Source organism: Vulpes vulpes, chromosome 13 (assembly GCF_048418805.1).
Source record: "Vulpes vulpes isolate BD-2025 chromosome 13, VulVul3, whole genome shotgun sequence".
NCBI classification, from domain to species: Eukaryota; Metazoa; Chordata; class Mammalia; order Carnivora; family Canidae; genus Vulpes; species Vulpes vulpes.
In genome coordinates, this window is record NC_132792.1 from 69,468,177 (window position 1) to 69,489,369 (window position 21,193).

General features: G+C 40.6%; 1 long non-coding RNA gene across 4 annotated transcripts; it reads right to left on the minus strand.

Annotated features, from left to right (window-relative positions):
- Positions 1-797: 797 nt before the first annotated feature.
- LOC112929659 (uncharacterized) lies at positions 798-21,192 on the minus strand. Of its 4 annotated transcripts, none has more exons than XR_011996647.1 (4): positions 21,144-21,192; positions 13,954-16,083; positions 6,514-6,639; positions 798-1,309 (listed from the first exon to the last, which is right to left on the minus strand). It is a non-coding gene; the product is annotated as an uncharacterized lncRNA (long non-coding RNA). The 4 variants fall into 4 exon arrangements; XR_003236964.2 differs by lacking the exon at positions 21,144-21,192 and having other exon boundaries at positions 13,954-15,503; positions 16,005-21,136; XR_003236966.2 differs by lacking the exon at positions 21,144-21,192 and having other exon boundaries at positions 13,954-14,040; positions 15,311-21,136.
- Between the last annotated feature and the right edge of the window lies 1 nt (position 21,193).

A 21,193-nucleotide genomic window follows, 5' to 3' on the forward strand; every position in this document is an offset into this window, starting at 1 on the left:
CACACACACACACACACACACACAATATAAAACTTGAACTTCTCTGCATGCCATTATGTGTTCCTCAAGCATGTGATTATATTGGCTTCACAGCATTTAATCATAGAAATGTAGATAATTTAGCTAATTTCTATTTTCAGACATTAAGATTTCACAAATCTTACTGTTTTTACAGTTCTAAACAATGCCACAACTAATATCCTTGTATAAGAAAATCTTTGTATCTTTGATTATTTCCTTAGAATAGATTCTTGGATGTGTTATTATCCTGACAAAGGGTATGAACTCTTTTAGGGCTCTTGATGGATTTTGCCAAATTGCTTTCTAGAAAGGTTGTAGCAATTTGCAATTCACTGCAGTATGTGATAGGTGAAAAGTGCTGTCTGTTCGGTGATTTAATGTGCGCTTCCTGATTACTCATGAGGTTAGACACTAACTGGATGTACTATATGTTTAACCAATTCCCTTGTAAGCATATCAGGTGATTTTAATTATCCTGTTTGAAGCTTTGTTCTTTACTCAAAATATTGGTGAATCTTCCTCTAAGCATAACACTGTGTTAGAACTAAGGATTAGCTCAACAGCCCAACATACTTCAATACCCATGGAATAACTGGCATACAAGGGAACAATTATGTAATGATGCAAGGAAATGTAGCGGCAAATGAAGGCTTCTGCTCAGCAAACCCACTGCTGTATAAAAGCAAAGATCCTTATTTCACTGTTTTGAATAATCAAAATGAGGCTTAATATAATTTCATGCTTTCTATTGAGAAGGAAAATACCATATTGAAATCTGACTTTAAATGATTTTTAATTTGGCTATTTTACAGCTAATATTGTTCTTCCACCCCAGGGGTATTTTGAAACCATTCAACATGTCTATTTTCTGTACCAACATCTTGCTCAAACCCACTGCTTGTTTCCATTATCTCTGGGAAGAGATCTGCTAATTGTCACCTAAAGGAATTCTGAGATATTATTTAACAAACTATTACAATTTAATACAATAATACTAAAACCATCGGCTTTTCTCTTAGTTTTATAAATCACATTCTTATGAAATTAACTCTTTCCTTCTAAAAATATTATTTTTATGTGAAACATCCCTTGGAACAGTCATTTATCTTGTTCTTATATTATTATCCATAACAATTTCTCATCTTAATAAGGGCCACTCATGTGGATATCTCAATGAAATTCTGTGAAACCTCCACGAAGATGTTTTTTTTAAAATCCCAGATAAAAAAGCTTTACATCTCTTCATTCCCTTGATATCCAGAGACAGAGGGTCAGTTGACCATGGATGCTGCAGGCGAGAATAAAAACATGTTTATGCATCTCATTTGCACCAGGGGACAAAAGAGAAATATATATTTTTTCCATTTGAAATAATACAACTAGGTAAAATCTAATGCAGGGGAAAAGTAGACTGTGTATCAAGCAGCTCTTTTATTGAGAGAATAATTTTTATTATGAAAAATTTTACACTATTTTCTAGGTGCACGGGCTTCATGAAGGGTCTCTTAGCATTGTAGGTTGCCAGAACTAAGAAGTGTTTTGTATAATCTACGTTGCTGCAGGCCTAATCCTGGTAGATGAGATGGGCTATTGAGGACATCATTTTGGAAATTTTAAAGAAAGATGTATCTTTATTGAAAAGGGGAGAGAGGGGTGCCTGGGTGGCTCAATTGAATAAGTGTCTGACTCTTAATTTTGGCTCAGGTCATGATCTCAGAGTCGTGAGATTGAGCCCCATGTTGGGCTCTGTGCTAGGTGTGGAACCTGCCAAAGATTCTCTCTCTCCCTCTCCCTCTGCCCCTCCCCCTCTCAAATAAATAAATCTTTTTTACAAAAAAGAAAAAAAAAGAGAAGAAAGAGAGGGAGGAAAAGAAAGAAAGAAGGGAGAAATCACAGAGTGGCGAAGCAATGAACTGTTTTCAACTAGGTTTTCATGTCCATCTGTAGTCAGCTTTGTTGATCTTGACTGGTCTCCTCCAGCATGCTAGCTTGAGCTTGCTCTCATGGTAAGAGCACAGCTCAAGAGGAAGAAGGAGGAGGAGGAGGAGGAGGAGGAGGAGGAGGAGGAGGAGGAGGAGGAGAATAGGTATATGCAAACCTCTCAAGTCCTAAGCTTGAAACTAGCATGCTGGAGTCTCTGCCGTTTTCTAGTGTCCAAGCAAATTCCATTATTCATATCCAGACTTAAGAAATAGGGAGAGGGACTCCACCTCCTGATGGGAAAACTTGCAAAGTTGTGTTTCAAAGGGGATGGATAACAGAAAAATAAAGAATTAGGGCCATTTTTGAAATTCATCTACCAAAATGATAACAATTGTCTACTATAAAGTTGCATACATTATACCTCCCAATTTTACCTTAGTTTATCATCTCCTACAATGTAATTTTAATAATAATAAATTATGCTATATTTACCTCCAAGTCTATTACATAAATAACTTTATTGATAAGGATCTTCTGGGTCATATATATAGCTAGATCATTCCCTTAATTTCTATATAAGGTTTAATAAATCAATGCATCATTACTTCAGCATTTCCCTATTGATGAAAATGGCCAAGGCTTGGAGTGTCTTATTTCCTTCCACTGATACTCCTTTGGCCAAAACTCTGTCATATAGCCTCGATCAAAGTACAAGGGAAGCTGGGAAATGTAGTTTTCTTGTGTGCTCAGGACTAGGAACAATGCTGATGAACATTTACTTAGCTTGTGTTTCTGATGATATATTTTTCTGTATGTGATTTTTCTATTATTATTTGAAAATGCTGTAAGATTCAAAAGGGAACAAATCTTGCATAATGCCAGATCTTTTAAAATTGTAAAAATAAGCAAATGCTCCCTTCCTATCCCATCCCAACCCTAGAGGTAAACAGTGTTAACAATTTAGAGCTTATCCTAGTTTGTTTGTGAAACACACATCTATTTGTCAAGTATCTATCTGTTTATCTATGTCAGTTACACATATACATGTTAGGGGCAGTGTTGTGTTCCTCCCCCCCTCCAAATTCATATGTTGAAATCCTAAAGCAGTCTCAAAATGTGGCTGTTTTTGGAGATAGAGTCCTATGTCTATCTCCAATTAAAGTGAAATGAGGTCATTCGAGTAGGCCCTAATGCAATATGATTGGCGCCCTTATGAGGAGGAGAATTTGGCCAAAGACATGCACAGAAGGAATGCCACGTGCAGACACAGGGAGAAGGAGGCATTTATAAGCCAAGGAGAGAGGCCGCAGAAGAAGCCAATCCTGCTGACACCTTGATTTCAGATTCTTAGTCTCCAGAACTGGGAGAAAATAAACTTCTGCTGTTTAAGCCCTCCAGGCTGTGGTACTTTGTTATGGCAGCCCTAGGAGACAAATACACTCTACATAATTGCACATAAATTATATGCTTTCAAACTCCTTCACATTCCCCATTGTACATAAACCTCCCCCCATTCCACTTTTTTTTTTGGCTGCAAATAAATCTTTTTAAGTTTTTGCCTATATTTTTTTTAAAAGCAGTGATTTTTCATTTACATTTTCTCAGTTTCAAGTGAAGAATATAGAATTTTTTTTCACATGTTACTATTTGCTTATTTGCATTTTTCCTTCTGTAAGTTCACTATTTGTGCCATTTATCTATCTTTAAAATCATCTTGTTCCCTTTATTTCTAATGTGAAGGAATCTGCGTGTTATGGATAACGACACTCTGTTGTGTAAGTTGCAAAGATTTTTCTCCCGAGCTATCATTTGTATTTTGACTTGGTTTATGGGAACACTTTGATTTATAGATGCTTTACATTTTTCTCTTTCTTTGTGAGCTTCCATTCATACTATGCTGATTGTTGCGGGATAGAACATGATAAGCAAGTCAGAATCTCTTGTCCTCAGGAAGATTATAGTCTCTTGGTTAGTTGAGGCAGGTACATAAACATGCAGAATACAAGCAGCATATGAAGACATCATGAAAGAACAAAGACTCAAGCTGGGACAAGAAGGAGAAGAAAGAGTTTACAAAGAGAGCATTCATGGAGCATCTTGAAACATGAGGTGAACCAAAAAAGCATGTCTACCTAGTCCATGAGACCTGTTTATGAAAGCCTCCCGCCCACAGTTTCTGAAATAGCAACCTTACAAGTATTCCTTTCTTTGTTTCACTGTTGATGTTTAAGAGTAGCAGGTGGGGGTGAGGTGTGGAAATAGTAGGCAAGAGAGAGATGGAAAGAAAATTAATCTTTCCTTAAGGCTCCAAGGAAAAGCTCAGAGCAGAGCAGGTTCAGCAAGGTGGCAGGGCCCCCGACATCTGGGCTGGCATCTGGGCTCCATCTCCTCCCCAGGCAAGTGATGAACTGTCAGCTGTTGCCAATTCTTTTTTTTTAATTAATTAATTTATTTATTTATTTATTTATTCATGAGAGACACACACAGAGAGAAGCAGAAACATTGGCAGAGGGAGAAGCAGGCTCCGTGCAGGGAGCCCGATGTGGAACTTGATCCCAGGAACCCAGGATCACGCCCTGGGCTGAAGGCAGACACCCAACCACTGAGCCTCCTGGGCGTCCCTCACCAATTCAGAATGACACCCTGGGCCTTGTGGCACAGCTCAGGACCAGCCAGGGTATTAAGTGTTCACATGTCCATGTGCTCTGAAGACACCGAGAGTCATATTTGGCCATGCCTATGAGAAAGCAGCTTCCCATATTGAGGAGGGTGCGTGTGCAGAGGCGCCCTGCCTGTGCAGGAATCCTGGCTAGCACTTTCCTACGCTGGGGCTTCCCTACTTGGTGACTTTACCTCTCTTCTCTGATGAATTGAGATTAATAATACAGCCTACCTCGTGGGGTAAGAAGTTAAGTGGGATAATATATATAAGGAGTTTCAATCAGTGCCTATGCTAAGGGCTCAATATACACCAGAACTATTATCTTACAAGCTTTGTCAATCTCCCCACCAAAAAGTGTATTTGTATTTTTATTAGCATCCTTGTTGTACAGATAGGGAAATAGAGTGTCAAAAGACGGACCTGCCCCCCCCCCCCCCGAAGCTTGGCCGATAGCACAACTTGTGTGTAGAGCAAGGATGGCAGATCCCAGAACAAGGGTTCATAATCCCCACACTGTGGTCTCCCCCACCAGAAAGCACATACCAGCCAAGATGTCTAGAAGCATTTTTTTCTACTCCCTTGGCAGAAATTGTTGCTTGCATTGGGGTAGTTTCAAGGTAAGGAGAGCAAAGCCAAACAGCGTCATCTAAAGAAGAAGGGGCAAAAGAACTTTTCTCTAGTATATTCCTCCAGGCTCATTTAATTATCCAGATAAACGAAACCTTAGACCTACCTTTATTTGGGGCCCATAGACCAAATCTAAGGGCAAACTTCCTTGCTGAAGTTGTCTCGATGTGATCTTTCTTGGCCTGCAGCAAGAGACCAACATTCCTCCAAATGGCCACGGAGCAAGCACTGATGCCCGTTGGAACTGGACCCCTCAGAAGGCAGCCAACAAAGAAGCGGCCAACAAGGTCGACAGTTTTCCTCTCTGTACAATTCTTTTCCTGTCTGATCATTTGGCAATGGGAATCATTTAATCTGATTTGTAGTCTCTACATCCTGCCAGGACCTCACATTCTCAAAATATTTTAGAAAGGAAATTTAAAACACTGCCTATAAAGTAGAATACCTACTTAAGATATTCTTAAAAAAGAAAAAAAGATTGTATTTATTTATTTGACAGAAAGCGAAAGAGAGAACAAGCAGGAGGAGGGGCAGAGGGAGAGGGAGAAGCAGACTCCTCACTGAGGAGGGAGTGCGACTTGGGGCTTGATCCAAGGACCCTGGTATCGTGACCTGGACCCTGGGATCATGACCTGGACCCTGGGATCATGACCTGAGCCAAAGGCAGACGCTTAACTGACTGAGCCACCCAGGCACCCCTACTTAAGATATTCTTAACAGAAAATATTCTTAGACTCCCTTGTTGGATTTTCAAGTCCCAAGATGGTGGAGAGCTGCACATGGCCTTGAAACTCCCATGGCAAGAGTCAACTCAACTTCAAAGAAGAAAGAATCGCAGGCAGCTCAGGAGACTTTTGACACAGCCATCAAGAGACATTGCAGAAAGAGACTATCTGCCATTCCCATTCCTCCTCAAAAAAAAAAAAAAAAAAAAAAAAAAAAAGCCCAGCCATGAAGGAAAAAGATTTCAAATGTATCCCCAAATGCAGAAGGACATTCAATGCTGCGCCATCGCTTCAGCCAACTCTTCCTCACATTCTAAAATTGAATACAACAGGGCTTTCAATTAGAACAAGTGGTTACTTTATGTGGGGACATTTTAAGTTAGTGTTATTTTTTAGACTCCCTTGTTGGATTTTCAAGTCCCAACACTGAGATGAAAAAGATATTTTGCAGTTCCTTTACTTCTTCCAACTTGTTGAAGCCCAAAGATCCTGAATAAACCACTGAGCATGAAGCCAGGTCTATTACAAATGCCACATCCTTGGCTTTAAACACACCTTTGCCACCCTGGAGCCGTTGTTCAGTGCTCAGGAGTCTAGGTCTTCAAATCAGGGCTGCTCTGTCCAACAGTGTACAGTAAATGTCATTACATCTATGTGTCTCCACATCTGCATCTATAGATCCTGAAAAAAAAATTCAGATGGACAACAGATGATGAAATCATAATATATTTATTAAAGGAATGCTCTTAATAGGCATGTTTCCACTCTTTCAAACTAATGTCATAGAAAGAATAAAATCTGTCCCCTCGCCCCCAAACACACACGCACACTGTTAAGGAGAAATTTTCAGTCTTACTAGGACAATTTTTAGGTTTTAGTAATTAGAGCTGAACTATACAACTGGACCAATAGCCTTGCAGTGCATACTCTGTTTACTGGAGAGGCAACAAAAGACTGAGACGTAAAGTGCAGGAAACTGCCCTGTTCAAATCCTGGCTCTGCCGCTTCCTGTGATTATGAACTTGTTAGAATTATTTTGTCAACACACAGTGAAGAGAAAGCTGTTTAGATTTATTTGAACTCAATTCAACTAAACAAATAATTACCGAGTGCTTGTTATGTTTCAGAAATTGTGCTTGGCATGGCAAAGCCTCAGAGATGAACAGGCCATGGTAGTACTGCCCCAACAGCTTATTGAGAAGGGAGGATAAGAGGATAATGTATATATAATTGTAGCACGAGGTAAAATGTGAGAAGTCCCATGAAAGAATCACCAATAATTGTTTGGGGAAGGAGAGCGGAGAAAGCCCAGATTGGGCAGGAAGGAGCAGGAGCAGTTTCAGGAAGAGAGAGGGTAGTGATGGTGGCAGGAGGAAGTAGAAGGCAGAGCAGGGCGTTGCCTAGGAACAAACACATAGACGCTAGAAAAAGGGCGTGCTCAAAGAATATGAAGTCATCTGCTCTGGTAGATACACAAACATTGAGAGAAATAAGACTAGAAATCAAAGCAGGATCTGGAATGCTGGGTGTGGAGTCCTTACTTAACTCCAAAAGCAATAAAAGCGGCAACATTCGCTGATATGCACCAAGTGCCTCTGGAAGCTTCCAGAAAGAGATGAAATACTGGCTTAAACTCTAGATGCAAAGATACTAAATCAATAGGAAGCAACATTATGAGTTTTCTTGTGTGAAAATAGCAGATTAAACTTTGAATGGAAATTTATAAATTAATTTACAATTTTTAAGAATGTGTTGGAACTTTATCACATTTTACCAAGAGGCAGCCTCTCTGAAAGGCCTTTTTTGCAGGAATTGAAATAATTAAATTGAAGATTCAGTGTACCTTTTCAATCATTTTATTAAAAAACTCATTTTGGTTTTCTCTCAGGGAGAGATAAACCACTGCTTCAGGAAGTGGCTAAATCTTTTTTTAAAAAAACTACTGTATTCACCATAAAATATATGACACTCTTCCCGAATACCATCTAATAGAAGCTGGTCACATCAAAATCAGAAAAAATTTGCCCTTTCAAAACGAGCTTTTTGTACTCGTCTTTAAACCAGATGTTACAAGTACAAAGGTGATTGAGATATAATCTAGAATAGGAGAAGAAGAGCTTATAAACAAATCATTACAGCACAGTAATGAAGAAATACACAGTGTGCCTGTGGTGGGGAAGGAGGGCTTAGCACAGCTTTACTGAATATTTGATTTGAGTCTTGAACGTAACAGGAGCTACATGTGCTTATGGGGTAGTGAGCATGTTCTTTCTAGACTGAGGGAACAGTAGGTGCAAACGCTTGAAATTAAGACAATCACAAGTAGCTAATTGCTGGAGAGCAAATGGTTTGATGTGTCTGGGTATCAGAAAAGCTGCGGGTGGTGTTCAAGCGGGGCAATGGTGTGCTCCTAGTCTGCTAGGTTGACAGCATGGTGGGTGTGTAGATGCTGAATTGTAGGTAAGGAGGATGCGTAAGAGATCCGGTAAGAGCAATAGGACAGATGAGAAATGACAAAGGATGAGACCTACTGTTAACCATGGGATTGAGTATAACTGAGATATGTATTCCAGGAGAAAGCTATTTATATGTGCATGCATTTATCAAGATTTATGTGTATATTCTTTTAAAGATTTTATTTATTTGTCTGAGAGAGAAAAATAGCAAGAGGGAGCATGAGCTGAGGGTGGGAGAGGGATAAGGGAGAAGGAGAGGGAGAGGGAGAAGCAGACTGAGGGAGAGGAAGAAGCAGACTCCCCACTGAGCATGGAGCCTGATGCAGGGCTCGGTCCCAAGACACTGGGGTCATGACCTGAGCTGAAGGCAGACACTGAACTGAGTGAGCCACCCAGGTGCCCTGAGATTTATGTATTATGAGTTTGGGTGACTGATACAGCCAGATATAGCTGGTAGAGAGTTGGAAATGGACACCTGGGAGTGAGAAAATAGGAAAGGGACCTGTATTTGACAGAAATTAGAAGAAAAGTTGTATTAGGAGCTATGGAAGGAGATAATCATCCAGAAGAGGGTGTTGCAAATCATTTATGGGCTTGGAATCCAGCACTGTGTCTGGCAGATAGTGAGCACTCAAGTAGTATTTGTTGCATGGATGATGGATTGAATGAGAAATGAATATCTACCATTCCCTTCTGGACAATTCATTCCCTGGAATGTAGGACTCCATGTTCCCTTGATTTCTCTTATGTCTCTGTTTCTTATCATGCTGCTTTGTCTACCTGTTTGTTCTCTTCATACGGATGTTCCCCCCTTAGTCTATCCACAAAGACAAAAGGCAGGATCCCTTCACTTAAAGACTTCACAATCTACCAAGGAGCCAATTTTTCAAGCCTCAAGAAAGTCAAGAAATGTGAGAAATAAAGTGTCCAGTAAAATGGACAAATGAACATTCAACGGGAGTCTTGGAATTGTTTCAGTAAAAAATATTTCAGAAACATAAATCCAGGTTGCTGTGGGTTGAAGAATAAACGAAAAGGTGAAGAAGAAGAGATAGGGAATCATTTTAAGTTTAGTAACAATAGGGTGGAAAGAGATAAAGCTGTATCTGGAAGTGGGGGCAATGTCAAAAATTGTTTTGTTTAGAGAAAAGGGGTTCAGGACATGGAAAAGTTGACCAAGAACCCAACAAAACCTAACAAATATTGTCTTTGACCTCAAGGAGCTAATTATTTATTATAGGAAACAGACACGTAAATTTACTGGGAAGGTAGAGTGTAATAGATATTATGACCAGCCTGGAATGTGCCAGCTGGAGAGTCTGCAATGCCATCCTGAAGAGAATATGACCCAATGCCTGATCTGAATCTAAAAGAGATATAGAAGCTCTGCCTGCAGATACCAAGGAGACGGGGATGCTGGGTAGAGAGAATAGTGGGAACAAAGCAGACGAATATTAAAAACATAAGGATCACAAGTCATTTGTCATTTTCTCTCAGCCTGTGGAATGCATTTTCATTTCATTAGCAATTTCTTCTGAAACACAAGATTTTAATTTTTCTAAAATTCAATTTATCAAATTGCATCTTGTGTCCTAAAAGAAGCTTTGTGTAATTCAAGTCATGATTATATCCTATATTTTCTTGTATTATTTTTATAGTTTTAGTGGTTAAAATTCAGGTCTATGCTCTGTTTAGAGTTAACTTCTGTATATGATGTGAAATAAGAGTCTTTTTCTGCATTAGGGTATCTAATGGTTCCAGCAGAATTTGTTGAAAAATAATCATTTTCCCATTGAATTACCTTGTCACTTTTGTTGAAAACCAATTAACTATGTATTTATGGATCTAATTCCAGACTTCTGTTTTGTTCAATTGATTTATATGCCTATTCTTATGCCAATATCATGTGGTCTTCACTATTGTAGCTTTACCGTCTTAAAATTAAGTGGTATGATTTTTTCCAACTGTATTCTTTCCCAAAATTGTTTTGGTCCTGTGAATTTCCATAAAAATGTTAAAGTAAGCCTCTTACTTTCAACAACAACAAAAAAGCCTAAAAATTTTATTGGGATTTCACTGAATCTATAGATTATTTCAAGCAAAATGATACCTTAATAATATTAAGGCCTTTGTACCCTGAACATGGTATAGCTTTCTATTTCTTTAAGGCTGCTTTAATGTCACTCAGCACTGTTTTAGCAATTTTTAGTGCACAGGTTTTATATATTTTGTGGGATTTATGCCTAAGAAATTCATATTTTTGATGTTATTATAAATAACTTTTTAAATGTCCCACTGTTGGGGTACCTGGGTGGCTCAGTTGGCTAAGCATCTGACTTCAGTCAGGTCGTGATCTCAGGATCCTGGGACGGAGCCCTATATTGGCTCTCCACTCACCAGGGACTCTGCTTGTCCCTCTCTCTCTGCCTGCCCCCATGCTCTGTCTCTTTCTCAAATAAATAAATAAAACCTTTCTTAAAAATGTCCAATTGTTTGCTGGTTGCATAGAGAAATAGAATTTCTTTCATCTGACCTGGTATCCTACAACCTTTCTAAACTTACTTACTACTTTTTTTATAGACTCTGATAAAGGACTTATATCCAGACTAGATAAAGAACTTATAAACTCAGTAGTAAGTGGACAAACAACCTGATCTTACAAAGGCAAAAGCTTTCAGCAGACTCTTATCAAAGAAGATATACTAGTGGCAAATGTATGAAAAGATCATTAGTCATTAGCAAAATATAAATTAAAAAAATTTATATATAATTACGAACTACTGGAATGAGTAACCTTAAAAAGAGTGACAATGCAGGATTCCTGGGTGGCTCAGCAGTTGAGCGTCTGCCTTTGACTCAGGGTGTGATCTCCCGGGGTTCCAAGATCAAGTCCCATACGGGGTTCCTTGCAGGAAGCCTGCTTCTCCCTCTGCCTATGTCTCTGCTTCTCTCTGTGTGTCTCTCATGAATAAATAAATAAAATCATAAAAAAAAAAGATTGACAACGCCAAGTGTTGACAGGGATTTGGGGCACTCAAACCTTTTATACCTTATTAGTAGGAATGAAATAGGGTACAGTCACTTCTGAAATCAGTTTGGCAATTTCTTATAAATCGAAATATGCATTTGGTATGCAAACTAACTTTCACATTCCTAGATATCTACCCAAAGAAAATAAAAACATACATTTATACGAGTATCTGTACTTGGAGTTTTGTAGCAGCTCTATTCATTGTAGTTAAAACTAGAAGGAAGCCACATGTCCATCGTGTGGGTAAACAAAACTGTCACATTCACAATGGAATTATTCACTTAGTAATAAAAAGAAGCAAGATACTAATAGACTTAACAATGTGGATGAATTTAATACGCATTATGCTCAGAGAAAGACATCAGACATAAAAGACCCCATAGTCAAAGATTCCATTTGTATATTTTGGAAAAATAAAACTACTGTGACAAAAATCAGGTCAAGGGTCTCTGGGGTCTGGGGGTTGGGGGAAAGAACTGACTACAAAGGGCCACAAGAGAACTTTCTGAACTGATGGAGATGTTCTGTATGTGATTGTGGTAGTGGTTCTCATCAAAGTCATCAAATTATGAATTTCAGTTGGGTGGATTTTATCATAGATAAATTGTTCCTTGATGGATTGTTTCAAAAGAAATCTGGTGAGTTAAGTTACTAAGAGTGCTTCATTATCTGAGACCCTATGAGCAAAAATGTGTGTGTGTGTGTGTGTGTGTGTGTGTTAAATGTGTTTAGAATTATACAATCTTTGAAAGTTTATATAGTGTATAACCTATCTATTTATCTGCTTATCTGTATTACCTATGTGTATATGCACTTATATTGTATTGGGTAGCACCCCATAATCAAACATAGTTCTATTTCTGCAGCAAAATATGTGCATTTTCAGTGAGTAAATCAATACATTCTATAAAGAGCCTCTTGTCAGTTTGGATTAGATGTTGCCTCTAGATTTTGCTGCTAGATGTATAATGAAACAACTTCGACTTTTCAGAGCCTTTGGAATTTCGGAGTTGAGACTGAGGGGCTGTGGTCTTGCCCAAGCAGTTTGGTATTTGCTGTAATTTAAGATGGAGAGGTTAGGTCTGAAAGGTTAGATATTCTCAGGTTGAGAAAACATGAGGCTGGAGAGAGAGAGAGAGAGAGACAGAGAGTGAGAGGTAGATCATAGAGGATCTCATTGTGCAGTTTAATATTTTCCTGGGTATATTTCTATATTATAGCCACTAAAACGGCAGATTAATAACTCAGACAAAGGAGGACCTGGTCTCTCCTTTAGTAACAAACTCTTATGGTTACTTATGAAAACCTTACTGTATTGGAAATAGTACCTGAAATCTCATTGTAGGGGCATCTGGGTGGCTCAGTGGTTGAGCATCTACCTTCAGCTCAGGTTGTGATCTCGAGGGTCCTGAGATTGAGTCCCACATTACGCTCCCTGCAAAAAGCCTGCTTCTTCTGCCTATGTCTCTGCCCCTCTCTTTGTGTCTCTCATGAATAAATAAATAAAATCTTAAAAAAAAAGAAAATCTCATTGTCCATAAAATATTATAATACAAAGGTATCAAAGTCAAGTCCTATATCAAAGCCTTTCAAGACTCTTCCACCTACCTCTTCAAGATAAAGTTGCAGCTCTCAGATAGTTTTGGTGATCTAAACTTGATCTCTATGTCTCCTCACTGTCCCTCCATCCTTCCCCTACCCTCACCTTGGCTTCTCAAAAACTAACACCAAATACCCAATTGCTTGTCCTGGTTGTTCTCAAACTTTTCTTTGTCTTTAAAAGCCTCTTTGACTTTGTTAATACTCTTCCCTCTGATTAAATGCTATTCTCTCCATTCATTCCCTGATAAATTCTTGTTCTGGAAGTTATAAATGCATATAGAGGCCACACGGAAAACATAAATGAGTAAAGCAGCCAAGGGAGTAGGGGCGGAGGAGCAACAACAACCAGCATATATTGTTATGTAAGACACCTAATATAGAGAGGGCCTTTAATAATGGTGTCCTTAATTAAAAATGATATTTGACCATAATAATACAGCTGAGGCACATAGAGAATGCAATACTACTGTAACTCTTCCCAACCTGTCACAGTGAAGTGCAAGTGTTTACATACTATGATATCTTGAATTCTTACCAGTAGCTTCCTAAATTAACTCCTTCTGAGACCACGAAAAAATATGCCAAGTTAATTTGTCTTCTTGCAAAGAGGACTGTTTAAGGAATTGATGCTATTTGGGGCCATCAGTCCTCTTCAGAGAGATGCCATCTCTTCCCTCTAGGAGCTTCTAATCAGCATCAAATACATTAATACAGACAGGCATATTGGAGCCCCATTAGGAACAAAATGGAAACATTAAAGTAATCCATGGATAGTCAGGTAATTGCATTATGTAAAGGTCAAGCCTAAGTGGATTTGTAGTGGAAGAAGCAGTGAGTCCCTAATCAGGACAGAGATCAGGAACTGTGTGTGGAAACTGGGCAGGGCGAGGTTCAAAAATCACTTACCTAATCAGCCCTGGAAGATTTCATGGGATGAGTGGGAACTCAGTAGCAACCATCAGCCTGAGTGGGAGCTCAAGAGTCTCTTGCTGTCTTCAAAATGTTTGATTTTTGAATTAGTGAATTGAAGGCTACATATTAAAAACATACTATTATAAAGCAGGGAGGATTCCTTCTCTTTCATCTTCAGCTCTGAGATCATCCTATGAGGCCATCTTTATCAAGTGAGAGTACCTTTTCACAAAAGTAACATTCTAAGAATGTGTTAAATATTTTAACTCCAAGTTAGCTCTGAGTTTCAATGTTTAGTATTTAATTTTAAAACATAATTTTAAAATTAGTTTTAACAACATCTTAAATTTTGCTGGCAAAATCAGACATTTGCTGTTTTTCTTTGGAACCAAAGTTCTTGAAAATATTCAGGAACATGTCTAATGTAAAAGAAAGCTTTTTTTTTTTTTTTTTTTTGGACTTTTTAAAGAACTGCACGAGATGCCTTGGTTCCCTATCTGGATGAACATTTTATGCCATGCTAAGTGTACGAACACAGAAATCCTTTAGATAATTAGAGCTAAGTTCAAAACCTCTGCCCACCTGACAGTACAGAAGGAAGGCATATTTCAAGAAGAGGGGTGTCACTGGGTGCTCTGGTGACCTGATAAACTTTCACTGGGTGTAGAGATTTTACAGTCAGTCCTATGGAGGGCCCGCTCTCTCCTTTGGTAATACATTCAAGATCCCTGGGGAAAATTCTTTCCTTGTGTGACTAAGTCCTCAATGCTCTAGAATTACATCCAATTTCTTATGTCGTATCCTCAGTGAAGGTGTTCTCTCTCCTTGTTTGTAAAAGAACTCTTGAGATACGTAATTTGAAGATAGTACATCACCCCCTCTCTGTATGCCCCCTTCGGTTCAGGTCCTTTAATCTTTCTTAAAGGTCTTATTTTCCCAATCCTTTAATCATCTCTGTGGTGAAAAACTAAGTTCTCATCCCTTTCTATCTTACTCTGGATGAGGTACTGACTGGCCTAAGTCCTGTGGGTTCTATTTATGTTTCTACCCAAGTGATACCTTCCCTCTTTAAATTGAAGTGTTCCTGTTGACTCATCGTGTCTTTTTGAAAACCAACAATAACAAAACGCAGCTATGAACACAGTTCAAAATAAGGCACAGGGTGTACAAGAAAACCAGTATTATCTTTCCTTTGTATTACTCTGGGCCCCTTTCAGGGCCCCACTTCATGGGAAAGTGTGAGCCTGGATTGTCCATTTTCACCAAAATAGCATTTACTAAGGCAGGAATATTAACTCAGGTAAAGTGACAGGACTGTTCCTTTCATCTCATCAATTCCACACCTACTTACCTTCCAAGTGACTTTTTATAGAATATTAGTTTGCATTTAAAAAATCCATTTAATTGCATTGGAGAAACACTTCACCGCCACGCTCCAGGCCGATCCCATGTTGCAGCTGCTCCTACTTAAGGGATAATTGTGGCCTCACTCTTTTCCAAGGAACTAATTCTGATTTTGAAAGGATTTGTCCTCACAGTTTATCCTGATGAGAGAGGACTGGATTATTGCTGTGTAAAATAGCTGAAGAGTCCTATTATAGCTATTATGCCGCAAATGTTGTATATTGTTAAAGATCACAGTACTGTCCCATACTCAACGGTAAGATGTACAAGCATGGCACACTTCCCATATTATGTAAAAAATACTGCATTTTATGAGTCATTTAGTACCATGTGAGGTATCTGTGGACCCTATATCATTTCCTTCAAACTTTCCTCATCATTCTGAAATCCTTTATTTTCTGGTTGAAAGACTTACAATCTAGTCATTTCTCACTAGTCTCCCCAGGAAATAAACTTCAGAACTCTGTGTTCTCCCACTGCATTATATTATGGATTGCATATCATTCTATTTTACATTTAAATTACTTTAGAAAACTATTTAAAGAAAAAAAATAAAACCTCTGGACAACAGTAAATTCTAACCGGTAAATTGAGAAAATGTAAATGTTTCCTATCAAAACCATTGATGATATTTACAGAACCTTTTAAGACATGTAGGACTCAACGTTGGTTAAGTTGTAAGGAAGCAGAGCAGCTGGTAATCTCGTCAGGAAGGTAAACCTGTAAACACATGCATAACAAGATGGTTTATAATACACAGTGGCTCATACCAGGTGTTCAAATGAGTGGTATTTTAAAAGAATGAGGTTTTCTTCTACAAGAGAGACTGAGGTGTCAGCTATTGCTGGAAAGCTCACCCTTAAACATTAAGAGGAGGATTTAATTTTGTTATAAAATATAGCATGCTTTGATTTTAGTTGCAATATTTGGCATTTCAAAATAAATCCCTCTATAAGATCTTTCATCCTCATTGTCAATATATAGATGGCTATTATCCTTAAAAAAAAAAAAAAAAAAAAAACTAACTCCAAAGGCTAACGAAAAATACCCCTCAAGAAGTGCCATTTTGTTGTTGGCATTGTCGAATGATTTTTATGAGATGCTCATAAATCACGGATAGGACTGACTGTCTAGAGGATATTTTCCCTAATGCAAAACAGTCTGTGTGCAGTTTGGAGACATTGCTACAAGATTTAGGACTTATGTCCACAGTGCAAAGAATCAGTAAACATAAAACGTGGTCAATGGAAACAAGCGCAAATTTGAAAACATAACAATTATGAAACTGTAATTAAAATGAAGATGCGTGGTGTTGAGGGAACAAAATGAGATGCTAAGTGTGCTTTGTAATTAGTGGTTAGGGTTTCCAATGTAACTTGTAATACTAAATAAGAAAGTGAAATGAAATTATGTAAAGAAATTATGACTAGGTCCAGGATGTAATAGGCATTCCAGAAAGTGTGGCTATCGACTTTATTACATCAATACTAGTAAGGAAATGTTTTGTTCATGGACACACTTTTTTTTTTTTTTTTTTTTGTAATGAGAATTCCTAGTTCAGACGACTAAATTGTAATTTGGGTCTCTAAGGGCAATTCGTTCCTGCTTAGCTAGAACAACTGAGTCAATCGCCACACTCAGTCTCCGTAAGGGCAACGTGGATGACGGGGACCTAGAGCGGTGATCCTCTATGTCCCCCTTCTGAGAGCCAACACAAAATAACAACCTAGCCCAGAAATTCACTCATGAAAATTTTTGTGCTTTTAACATTCCTTTGTGGCATGTTATCTTTCCTCCTGGACCAGTGTTCTCAATCTGTCCTGAAATTGAAAGCCATTGGATGGACGGCTTTTAAAAACTCCTATGCCCAGGCCCTACTCTAAATGGATTGAATCAAATTCTATGGGGAGGAGTCCAGGCATGAGTATTTTTCAAAGCTTCTAGGATGACTCCACTGACTAGGCAAAGTCAGAAATACTGCTTTAGAAGACTACAACACATCTAAAACAGAAACGATTTTGAGTAATTTGTTCTTACATGTCAACCTATACACAATACATAGCACAGAGCTTTACTCTGCTTATATGTCTTTGTTGAATAATATACAAGTGAATGGATGGACAAACAAATTAGTAAACTTAGCCATGATATACAGCTGAATGTCCTAGAAATTGAAAAATAATATAACGCCTCTCTACCATTTTTATCTCCCAAATTAACAAGATTTCCTCATTGCTTTAGCTATTCAACTTCCTCCAAGTTTTTCTTGGGAAGACTGTTCCCATTCCATATGTGATAGGCCTTGGATGGAGCACTATAAAGAGAATTTTTTTTTTTTTTTCAGATCACACACACTGAGATGATCTGCATGGTCTATTCTTAAAGTATGAGTGATTGGGTTTAAGAGTGTTTTTTTTTTTTTTTTTTGAACCAACAGTTCACATTCCTATCTGAGGTAGGAAAAACTCAAGCAATTCTATCACACCAGGTGGGTGTCCTACAATCTAACCCAATTCCAACAGTATCTACCTGGAGATGGCATCAGATCCTGCAGGCTAAGGCACTGCCCCAACCACCTGAGATGCCAACTGCAAGTTCAGGGTGTTAACTGTGCTTTTGACTGGTCAGTTATCAATCAGAAGTTCCCATGATCCCCTCCTTGGGTTTGATGAATTTAGTAGAAGGGCTCACAAGACTCAGGAAAATAGTTTACTTACTGTTTACCTATTTATTATAAAAGGATATGATGAAAGATACAGATGAAGATCCAGATGGAAGGGAAACATAGGGTAAGGTATGTGGGAAAAGGCGTAGAGCTTCCATGCTCTCTCCAGACAGTCACTCTCTGTGGACCTCCACATGGTCACCAGCCCAGAAGCTGTCTGAATCCTGAACTTTGGGGATCTCTATAGAGACTTCATTCTGTAGGCATGATTGATCATTAACTCCATTTTCATTACCACTCCCAGCCCCCATGAAGTTGACTTTCATGGTCTACTCTCCATGTATGAGTAATTGGAGTCAAGAGCTTTATTTTTATTTTATTTTATTTTATTTTATTTTATTTTATTTTATTTTATTTTATTTTTAGATTTTATTTATTTATTCATGAGAGACACACAGAGAGAGGCAGTGACATAGACAGAGGGAAAAGCAGGCTCCCTCTGGGGAGCCCAGTGCAGGACTAGATCCCCGGACCCCAGGATCATGACCTGAGCCAAAGGCAGATGCTCAACCACTGAGCCACCCAGGTTCCCCAAGAGCTTTTTAAATCAAAACCTCACATTCCCACCCCTGATACCAGGTCATGCTCAAACATATCACTTTGACTCTACTGATTGCACATGGAAGAAACCAGGCCCAAATTAAATGGAAGGTCACACACTTCCCATGCTTTTGGGTTTTTCCTCGAGACAGAGAAAAGAGTATAGTAGGTCTATGGAACACAGTATGGACATCACTGTCTTCCCTTGGTGTCAAGATGTTGATAATGAATGATATTGTTCCTGTCCTGATACTTTTCATCTTCTTGATGTTCCCAGAGCCATCAAACAAGACTTCAATTACAGATTCTTTTTTTTTTTTTAAGTTTTATTTATTTATTCATGAGAGACACAGAGAGAGGCAGAGACATAGGCAGAGGGAAGAGAAGCAGGCTCCATACGGGACTTGATGGGAACTCTGGGATCATGTCCTGAGCTGAAGGCAGATGCTCAACTGCTGAGCCACCCAGGCGCCCCTCAATTACAGATTCTAAGGAAGTTTTTAGAACTGAATTTTGAACTGATGTAATATGTTAGTAATAAGTGCTGAATGGATGATAGAAATTTAAGCTTGGAGATATTTAAGTTAAATTCAAAAGGTATTTCTTTTTTTTTTTTTAATTGTGGAGTACATACCACTACATTTAGCATCTGCCATTGAATTTTGAACAATGACACTACAAAACACAATGCATTTAAATTTTACTATAGAGACCTTTATTAAGAGGAAAAAAATTTTCTGTTTCTTATTTTATTTTATGCCTTGAAGGACCTATAAATATGGAGGTTCTTCTGAATCCAGGGGAGAGGAATTCTTATTTTCTCACTGCTCTCTCTCCCTACACAATTTCCACCATGTCAATCTTGAGATGGGGGGAAAGGGCTAGATTTTTGCTACTCATAAAAATGATGAAGGGAAGAAAGAAAACAATGGCTCAGAGGAAAAGGATGCAAAGAGTACAAAGCAATGCTTGCTAAAAGGTTCCTAAAAAGCCATGGAAAGACATCCAATGACATTATCATTTCTTTTACTTTCTTCATAGATTTTCTTCCAGACCCCTCTGATTGTACCTGACAGGTGCTCTGGTTGCAGAGGAAACAACATCACTGTGAGAAAGTTGTACAGCGCGGTTGGCAATCAGCACGCACTGTAAAGTTGCGGAGGGTGCCAAAATGTCATTAGCACCCTCCTTCACACCACAAACAAGTGGAATGGATGAAGTTACTTCCAGGCTCCTTTGCAGGGTCTTGGGCCCTCCTGTGTGGGGCTGCTTCCTCCTGGGAAGGTAACTATCACCCACTCCTGCCTGGACTTCCCACCAAGGACAGAGCCTCAGGGATAAATCTCTTGGACTACAGCCAAGATATGCGGATTTTTTTTCTTCCCCCAGCCATCCGGAAAAAAAAAAAAAAAAAAAAAAGTTGCAAGTGCCTTGGGTTTCAGAGGTAAGGCGGGAAAACAGGATCGGCGCGATCTCCTCCTCCCAGGGACTCGGGGAGGCGGATTCCGGGTCTCCTGAGCCTCTCCAAGGGCGTCCAATTACAACAAGACAAGGATCCCCTCGGGGGCAGCTGCGGAGGGCAGTTTCCCTATTTACACCTTGATTTCCCCCCGTGGTCTCTGTGGAGTCTCCCGGGCTGCCTTAGCTTGGCAAACCCTCCAGTGGGTCACAGATCCCTGCGAGGTGCGGGCTGCAGGCGAGAGCGCGCCACAGAACCGGGGAGCCTCGGGGGCTCCTCCGCGCCCCGCAGCCCTTTCGGGCCCTGGGCCAGGGAGCCCGGGCAGCCCGCTACGGCGCACGGATGATCCGCGCTCCCTGCGGGCCCCCGGCCCCCGGGACCGGCGCCGCGTGGCGCAGTCACCTCCACCGGGGCTGGGAGGAAGGGCGGGGACGCGGCGGCGCGAGAGGGGAGAGGCACGATCCGGGAGGGGGCGGCGGGCGCGGGTGGGGCCGGGGCGGGCCCGGGGCGGGGCCGCGGGGCTGCGGGGCGGGGTGCGCCACAGCGCCCCCTGGCTGCGCGCTCCCCGCCGTGCCCCGGGGCGGCGGGCGGCCGGGGCTCCGCGGCCCCTTTGTGTGCGACGCGCCGGCCCGGAGGAGCGCGGCTCGGACACGGCGGAGGCTCCGCGGGGTCCCGCCGCCCCGGCCCGGCCCGGCCCGGCCCGGCCGCGCTCTCCTCCTCCTCCCCCTCCGCTCCTCCCTCCTCCGGCCCCGGCCCCCAGACCCGAGCTGCAGCCATTGGGCCGCGAGCAGCCCCGCGTCCCGCCGCGCACCCTACCCCGCCCGGCCCGGGGCGTCCACCCCCCACCCCCGCCCTGTCCCCCGCTCCATCCCTCATTCCTCCCCCCATCCCAGGCCTCCAAGGTGGAGAAAATAAACTAAAAGCAGAGCAACTCAGAGACTCCCATAAAACGCCCAGGACCTGGAGCCCGAGCGCGAGCGCGTGTGCCGGGCGGCGCGGGGCGCGGGAGGCGGGGATGGGGGGGCGGGCGGGGGGACAATGAGCGCATGAAGTTACCTGCCCGGCGGCGGCGGCGGCGGCGGCGGCGGCGGCGGCGGCGGCGGGGC